General features: G+C 38.7%; 1 non-coding gene across 1 annotated transcript; it reads right to left on the bottom strand.

Annotated features, from left to right (window-relative positions):
- Positions 1–8,781: 8,781 nt before the first annotated feature.
- LOC112773762 (small nucleolar RNA R71) lies at positions 8,782–8,889 on the bottom strand. The gene has a single exon (XR_003188294.1). It is a non-coding gene; the product is annotated as a small nucleolar RNA R71 (small nucleolar RNA).
- Positions 8,890–9,584: the final 695 nt, after the last annotated feature.

Raw genomic sequence — 9,584 nt, 5'->3', positions numbered from 1 at the left:
CGTTGGATACTGCTATTACAAGAATTTGATTTGGAAATTAAGGACAGGAGTGGTAACCAGAATTTAGTGGCAGACCACCTGAGTCGCCTTGAACATATTACAGATGACTCCACTTCTATAGCTGATAACTTCCTATTTGATAACCTGCAAGTAGTATCTGAGATAGTCCCTTGGTATGCACCTGTAGCTAATTATCTAGTTAGCCGCACTTTTTCTCCGAACTTTTCTAAGCATCAAAGAGACAAGCTGAAAAGTGAGTCTAAATATTATATATGGGATGACCCTTATTTATGGAGATGTGGTGCTGACCAGGTAATTAGACGGTGTGTGCCTCAATCAGAATTCCAGTCCATCTTAGAGGCCTGTCACTCATCTGAGAGTGGAGGACATTTTGGCCCTCAAAGAACTGCTAGAAAAATCTTAGACTGTGGATTCTGGTGGCCTACTCTTTTTAAGGACACTGCTGAATTTTGTAGATCTTGTTTTTCATGCCAGAAATTTGGTAATATATCCAGAAAGGATGAGATGCCTCAACAAATTATGCTTTTCTGTGAAATTTTTTTGTTTGGGGCATTGACTTCATGGGTCCATTTCCAAATTCTAATGGTTATTTCTATATATTGTTAGTTGTGGATTACATTTCCAAATGGGTGGAAGCAATTCCTACCTGCATTGATGATGCTAACACTATTGTTTCCTTTGTGAGAAACCATATTATTTGTCGCTTTTGATCACCACGAGCAATCGTGAGCGATCAAGGCATCCATTTTTGTAACAGGAGACTAACAGGACTAATGAAGAAGCATGGGATAATTCATAAAGTTGCAACAGCCTACCATCCTCAGACTAATGGGCAAGTCGAGGTGTCAAATAGAGAGATAAAGCGTATCTTGCAGAAGATAGTCAAACCTCATAGAAGAGACTGGAGCACCAGGCTACAAGATGCACTCTGGGCATACAGAACAGCATACAAAACACCCATTGGGATGAGTCCTTTCCGCTTAGTTTATGGAAAAGCTTGTCATCTCTCTGTTGAAGTAGAGTACAAAGCCTTCTGGACAGTAAAGGAATGCAACATGGGAATTGAAAAAGCCAGAGCTGAAAGGAAGTTGCAACTGCAGGAACTGGAAAGCCTTTACCTAGAAGCTTATGAGAACTCAAGACTATACAAGGAGAAGATGAAGGCTGTACATGATCAGCACATCAAGAGGAAAGAGTTCCAACCTGGGGACTTAGTCCTCCTTTATAAATCTCGACTGAGGCTCATGCCAGGAAAGTTGAGATCAAGATGGGAAGGTCCATACAGAGTACAGAAGGCCGAACCGTACGGAGTTTATCATCTAAGCCATCCTTCAAACTCTGAACTTATCAAAGTTAATGGACATCGTTTAAAGCTGTACCATGGCGAGAAGCTGAAGAAAAACAAGGAGCTTGAGATCTTCCTCTTGGAAGATCCCCACATAGCCGAAGACTGAGCTAGTGGAGCGTCCAACTTACGGACGTTAAAGCAAAGTGCTAGGTGGGAGACAACCCACCATGGTATGATCATTCTTTTCTTTATTTTTAGTTTTCTTATTCAATAACTCTTCTCTTCATTAGTACATTTCGTGCATCTACATTTCCATACTTTTATTTTAATTAAAAAAAAATTCACACGACGCGACTGCCTCATTGACGCATCCGCGTCGTAGGTGTGGGAGAGAATAATAAATTTAATAGAGAGTCACGCGAGAGCGTGGCTGGAGGTGTGCCAATAGCACAAATTGTCCCACGCGACCGCGTCACTGACGCGATCGTGTCATATAGGAATAATAACCTCCCACGCAACCGCGTGCACCACGCGGCCGCGTGACCTGGATTTCGACGTAAAAAGGGTGCACGACCGAAAGTTGTGCGATAGTGGTGCTGAATTGGTGCTGAACGCATAATCCTTCCCACGCGGCCGTGTGACCCACGCGACCGCGTCATATCATTCTAAAGCCCACTCACGCGATTGCATGCCCCACGCGATCGCGTCACTTAAAATTTGGCACTAATATGATTTTGAACGGAGAGTTGTGCCAGTGCGAGGCTACCCTTGCGCCATTAGCCTAAAACGGGTCACGCGGTCAGTTCAGCGCAAGTCGCGCGACCACGTGCCCCACGCGACCGCGTCGCTTATGCTGCACAGCCCCCCTAATTTGCCAACTATCTTATCTTTTTCTCCCCAAATCCTATTTTCTCTTTTCCCTCCTTATTTCTTCTCCTTCCCTTCCTCCCTTCTTCCTTCTTTCTCACTTTTTTCTCTCTCACCCCCATTAACAAGGTTTTTCTTTCTCCTTCCCTCCTTACTTTTCTATTATTCTTCTTATTTTTATATGCCATCTTCTTTTCTTTTCTTTTTACCTTCATTATTCATATTTTCTTTTTCTTTCTTTCTCCTTTTTACTTGGTGTTATCAATTTATGTGAGTCATTATTTATTATTATATGCTTGTGGATTGTTGTAAATTTGTGTGACAATTATATTTTGCTTTTTAAGGGATTACTTGCATGTTCAAATTCTTATTTTCAAGAGCTTCTTCTACATGCATGCTATGTGTTTGTGAAAAGGCCCATATGGCATTATGAACTTCTTTACATTTTTCTACTCTAATATTCAATGCTTGCTTTTCACAAATTTCCTTTAATATTTTATTCATTGAATTTAATTGTCAATACAAATGTGATGGTTAGTTACGAGTGATAACATATTTAAATTGGACATTGAATGCTTGATCTATGCTACTCATGCCTTTGCCTGCATGCCAATAAACCTCTTGCATTTCATTGTCCTACATGCACTTGCTATATTTCCATTGATGAACTTTTCACATGTAATCCGAACCATGTGTTAACGTCATTCTTCTTTATTGTGCATTGATTATCACTTACATCACCCTCTTCCTTGCTTCACCCCTTTAAATTTAATTTACTTTCTCTTCCCTTTTTCAGGATGGCCACCAAGAAAGGAAAGGAGAAAGCTACCCCCAAACAACCAGCAAGAAGAGGAACAAAGAGAGCATTAGTGGCAGAACCCTCTTCAACTGCGGTAAATCCCTCAACAAAGAATATTAAGAGGATCATAAAGGTTGATGATAAAGAAAAAGCCTTCCCAGCAAAGGACACTACGCGATTCCCCAATCGCAACTGTGAGAAGATGTTCCCATCCTGGCTGAAAGGAGTTACAATAACGAATACCTTCTTCTCCTCCCGCCCAATATTGCTACCTTTGTTGAGCCGCAAATTGCCCGAAGACAATGGGGTTTCCTACAGAGATAGCCAAGGCAGGTCAATCTTTCTTGGGTAGTCGAATTCTACTCCAACTTCCACCTGCCAACCCTGCAGTCTATCTATGTCCGTTAGAAGCAAGTCCCAATTACTGAATAAGCCATTCAAAAAGCTCTAGGTCTTCCCCCTGTTCCAGAAGGATTGGATGCCTTTCAAGAAGCCGCACTCAAGCGCCAGATGTACCAATTTGACTGGGATGCCGTTCTCAGAGTTATCACACTACCTGGCAACAGATGGATCTACGGATACCATCGTACCCGCCCTAAGGGAATTTTGGCTTCAGCACTTACCTTGGAGGCTCGCGTATGGGCACAGATCATGTCCCATTACGTCTTTCTGAGCACTCACGAATCCTCCTTCACTGCGGACATGGCCGTTCTACTATGGTGCATCCTTACAGACCAACCTCTGAATCTACCAAGACATATCCGGAATGCCATGGGACACGTACAAATTGCAGGCAACTTACCTTTTCCCGCCCTGGTCTCAGATCTTGTCTCAGCAGCCGGAGTCTCTTACAAAGCTGGGGACACCAAAGCCATGCTTCCACGGGATGATCAGTATGTCCCTAACGGGAAGTACCTTAGACCTCCAGCAGCCACTATTATCCAGCCTACTGAACCAGTTGAAGATATTCCTTCTTTAACACCACAAGCACCTACAACAGCCCAACTGCTCCATCAGATACTTAAAAAGTTGGATCGGCAGGAACGGAAAGCTAAGCTGAGAGAGCGCCGTAACAAGTGCCGATTCACATACCTCAAGGAGCTGATTATGGGAAAATTCAAGGACTCAGACACCCCGGACTCCACTTTCTTTACCAGCACAGGGAGCCATGATGGTCCCGACTGTGGAGATACTACTACCAGCCCACCTTTGCTCCTGACAGATGGCACCGAGGACGGTGCAAAGCCTTAAGTGTAGGGAGGTAGGTCAGTACCTGACTTCCGGAGGTAATTTTTCTTCCCTAGCACCAATAAATTAGGATATTTAGTTAGTTTTTCTTTTGTAGAATAGGATAAATTGCATAGTAATAGATTAGTTGCATGCATGTTCTGCTTGATTGAAAAGACAATAAGTTTCTTCTAAGACCCTATCTTTGGAACAAAATTTCACTAATTTTAATTAAAACTTATATGTTAAATTTGCTTGAAGTTGTATTTGGAACATGATTTTTGAGCTAAAGAACACACAACCTGTGAGATTTGAGCCTTTATGAATGGTTATATTATTTAACCATAATTATTTTATTCTTGTGTGTTTACTTCTCTATAATTGTAATCTATATTTTGTTTCATCCTATATGTCCAATGTTTATTATATTTATATGTTTGCATATGATTGAGGCCATTATTTGTTTAGCTCACTTATCCAAATAAAGCCAACCCTTTCAATTACCTTTGTTAGCCACTGATGAGCGGATAATTTATACGCTTTTTGACATTGTTTTTAGTATGTTTTTAGTAGGATCTAGTTACTTTTAGGGATGTTTTTAATAGATTTTGTGTTAAATTCACATTTCTGGACTTTACTATGAGTTTGTGTGTTTTTCTGTGATTTCAGGTATTTTCTGGCTGAAATTGAGGGACTTGAGCAGAAATCAGATTCAGAGGTTGAAAAAGGACTGCTGATGCTGTTGGATTCTGACCTCCCTGCACTCAAAGTGGAATTTCTGGAGCTACAGAACTCGAAATGGCGCGCTTCTAATTGCGTTAGAAAGTAGACATCCAGGGCTTTCCAGCAATATATAATAGTCCATACTTTGGCCAAGAATTGACGACGTAAACTGGCGTTTAACGCCAGCTTTCTACCCAAATCTGGCGTCCAGCGCCAGAAAAGGATCCAAAACCAGAGTTGAACGCCCAAACTGGCACAAAAACTGGCGTTCAACTCCACAAATGGCCTCTGCACATGCAACACTTAAGCTCAGCCCAAACACACACCAAGTGGGCCCCGGAAGTGGATTTATACATCAAATACTTACTTATGTAAACCCTAGTAGCTAGTTTACTATAAATAGGACCTCTTACTATTGTATTAGGCATCTTTGGATTACCTTATGATCCTTTGATCACGTTTTAGGGGGCTGGCCATCTCGGCCATGCCTGGACCTTCACTTATGTATTTTTAACGGTAGAGTTTCTACACTCCATAGATTAAGGTGTGGAGCTCTGCTGTTCCTCAAAGATTAATGCAAGTACTACTGTTTTCTATTCAATTCATCTTATTTCGCTTCTAAGATATCCATTCGCACCCAAGAACGTGATGAAGGTGATGATTATGTGTGACGCTCATCACCATCTCCCCTATGAACACGTGCCTGACAAACACTTCCGTTCTACATGAAATTAGCTAGAATGAATATCTCTTAGATCTCTTAACCGGAATCTTCGTGGTGTAAGCTAGAATGATGGCGGCATTCAAGAGAATCCGGAAAGTCTAAACCTTGTCTGTGGTATTCCGAGTAGGATTCAATGATTGAATGACTGTGACGGGCTTCAAACTCGCGAATGCTGGGCGTTAGTGACAGACGCAAAAGGAGGGTGAATCCTATTCCAGCATGATCGGGAACCGACAGATGAATAGCCGTGCCGTGACAGGGTGCGTGAGCATATTATTCACTGAGAGGAGGGGATGTAGACACTGACAACGGTGATGCCCTTGCATAAAGCCAGCCATGGAAAGGAGTAAGACTGATTGGATGAAGATAGCAGGAAGGCAGAGGTTCAGAGGAACGAAAAGCACCTCCATTCGCTTATCTGAAATTCCTACCAATGATTTACATAAGTATCTCTATCCCTATTTTATTATTCATTATTCGAAAACTATATCACTGTTTTATATCTGCCTAACTGAGATTTACAAGGTGACCATAGCTTGCTTCATACCAACAATATCCGTGGGATTCGACCCTTACTCACGTAAGGTATTACTTGGACGACCCAGTGCACTTGCTGGTTAGTTGTATCAAAGTTGTGACAATTTATGAATTGAGATTAGAGCACCAAGTTTTTGGAGCCATTACCAGAGATCACAATTTCGTGCACCAAGTTTTTGGCGCCGTTGCCGGGGATTGTTTGAGTTTTCGGCAAGCTTTTGGTCCGGTAACATCAGTGCCAAGTTTGGATCCGGCAACAACACCAAGTTTTTGGCGCCGTTGCCGGGGATTGTTCGAGTTTGGACAACTGACGGTTCATCTTGTTGCTCAGATTAGGTAATTTTCTTTTTGTTTTCTTTTCAAAAATTTTTCAAAAATATTTCAAAATTTTCTCACTTGTTTTCGAAAAAAAAAATGTTTTCAAAAATATTATTTTTCTTCAGAATTTTGAAGAATGAATTCTAGTGTTTCATGAAGCATGTTGAAGCCTATCTGGCTGTAAAGCCATACCCAAACTACTTTGGGATTGGCATTCAACTAATCACTCCAGTCCATGTAATTATATGCTAAAGCTTGGCTGGCTATTAAGCCATGCCTGACCCTTTGATTGGAGCTTCATATAAAAAATTTTGAAATCCTTATTTTTATTTTTCACAATAATTTTCGAAAAAAAAATAATAAATAAAAATACAAAAAAATTAGAAAATCATAAAAATCAAAAATATTTTTGTGTTTCTTGTTTGAGTCTTGAGTCATGTTATAAGTTTGGTGTCAATTGCATATGCATCTTGCATTTTTTCGAAAATATCATGCATTAATAGTGTTCTTCATGATCTTCAAGTTGTTCTTGGTAAGTCTTCTTGTTTGATCTTGATGATTTTTTGTTTTGTGTCTTTTATTGTTTTTCATATGCATTCTTGAATTCTTAGTGTCTAAGCATTAAAGAATTCTAAGTTTGGTGTCTTGCATGTTTTCTTTGCATTAAAATTTTTCAAAATTATGTTCTTGATGTTCATCTTGACATTCATAGCATTCTTGCATGCATCACATGTTTTGATCTAAAAATTTCATGCATTGCATAATTTTCATGTTTTTCATAAAAATTTTAAAAAATCAAAAAATATCTTTCCTTTTTTTTTCTCTCTCATCAAATTCGAAAATTTGGATTGACTTTTTCAAAAATTTTTAAAATCAAGTTGTTTCTTATGAGTCAAATCAAATTTTCAATTTGAAAATCTTATCTTTTTCAAAATCTTTTTCAAAATTCAAAATCTTTTTCAAAATTCATGATTATTTTCGAAAATTCCAGAAAAATAATTTTCAAAAACCTTTTTCTTATTTTATATCATAATTTTCGAAAATAACATAATCAATTAAAGTTTTGATTCAAAAATTTGAAGTTTGTTACTTGCTTGTTAAGAAAAATTCAAACTTTAAGTTCTAGAATCATATCTTGTGATTTCTTATGAATCAAGTCATTAATTGTGATTTTAAAAATCAAATCTTTTTCAAAAACTAATTTCTATCATATCTTTTCAAAAAAATATCTTCTTATCTTATCTTTTTCAAAATTTGATTTCAAAATATCTTCTCTAACTTTCCAACTTCTTATCTTTTCAAATTTGTTTCAACTAACTAACTAACTTTTTGTTTGTTTCTTAAATTTTTCAAAACTACCTAACTAACTCTCTCTCTCTAATTTTCGAAAATATCTTCCCTCTTTTTCAAAAATTTCTTTTTTATTAACTAATTATTTTTATTTTTTATTTAAAAAAAAATTTTCGAAAAAAATACTAACCTTTTTCAAAAACTATTTTCAAAAATCACTAACTCTTTTTCAAAAATTGTTTTCGAAAATTCACTTCCCCCTCTCATCTTCTTCTATTTGTTTATTGATATACTAACATCTTTCCTTCAACTCTCCAAAAATCCGAACCCCCTCTCTCTCTGAGTTCAGATTTTCTTCCCTTCTTTTCTTCTACTAACACAAGGATCCCTATACTGTGGTATAAAGGATCCATATTATTATTACTATTTTTTCTGTGCCATCTTCTTTGTCATATGAGCAGGAGCAAGGACAAGAACATTCTTGTTAAAGCAGATCCAGAACCTGAAAGGACTCTGAAGAAAAAATTAAGAGAAGCTAAAATACAACAATCCAGAGATAACCTTTCAGAAATTTTCGAACAGGAAAAGGAGATGGCAGCCGAAAATAATAATAATATAAGGAAGATGCTTGGTGACTTCACTGCACCTAATTCCAATTTACATGGAAGAAGCATCTCCATTCCTGCCATTGGAGCAAACAACTTTGAGCTGAAACCTCAATTAGTTTCTCTGATGCAGCAGAACTGCAAGTTTCATGGACTTCCATCTGAAGATCCCTTTCAGTTCTTAACTGAATTCTTGCAGATATGTGATACTGTTAAGACTAATGGAGTAGATCCTGAAGTCTACAGGCTCATGCTTTTCCCTTTTGCTGTAAGAGACAGAGCTAGATTATGGTTGGATTCTCAACCCAAAGACAGCCTGAACTCTTGGGATAAGCTGGTCACGGCTTTCTTAGCCAAGTACTTTCCTCCTCAAAAGCTGAGCAAGCTTAGAGCTGATGTTCAAACCTTCAGACAGAAAGAAGGTGAATCCCTCTATGAAGCTTGGGAAAGATACAAACAGTTGATCAAAAAGTGTCCTTCTGACATGCTTTCAGAATGGACCATCCTGGATATATTCTATGATGGTTTATCTGAGCTATCAAAGATGTCACTGGACACTTCTGCAGGTGAATCCATTCACCTAAAGAAAACGCCTGCAGAAGCTCAAGAACTCATTGACATGGTTGCTAATAACCAGTTCATGTACACTTCTGAAAGGAATCCTGTGAGTAATGGGACGCCTATGAAGAAGGGAGTTCTTGAAGTTGATACTCTGAATGCCATATTGGCTCAGAATAAAATATTGACTCAGCAAGTCAATATGATTTCTCAGAGTCTGAATGGAATGCAAGCTGCATCCAACAGTACTCAAGAGGCTTCTCCTGAAGAAGAAGCTTATGATCCTGAGAACCCTGCAATAGCAGAGGTGAACTACTTAGGTGAACCTTATGGAAACACCTATAACTCATCATGGAGAAATCATCCAAATTTCTCATGGAAGGATCAAAAGCCTCAACAAGGCTTTAACAATGGTGGAAGAAACAGGTTTAACAATAGCAAGCCTTTTCCATCATCAACTCAGCAACAGACAGAGAACTCTGAACAAAATGCTTCTAATTTAGCAAATCTAGTCTCTGATCTATCTAAGGCCACTGTAAGTTTCATGAATGAAACAAGGTCTTCCATTAGAAATCTGGAAGCACAAGTGAGCCAGCTGAGTAAAAGGATCACTGAAATCCCTCCTAG

Source organism: Arachis hypogaea, chromosome 18 (assembly GCF_003086295.3).
Source record: "Arachis hypogaea cultivar Tifrunner chromosome 18, arahy.Tifrunner.gnm2.J5K5, whole genome shotgun sequence".
Taxonomy (NCBI): domain Eukaryota; kingdom Viridiplantae; phylum Streptophyta; class Magnoliopsida; order Fabales; family Fabaceae; genus Arachis; species Arachis hypogaea.
The sequence above is the reverse complement of the archived record's forward strand: the minus strand, read 5'-3'. Positions and strand labels throughout refer to the sequence as shown.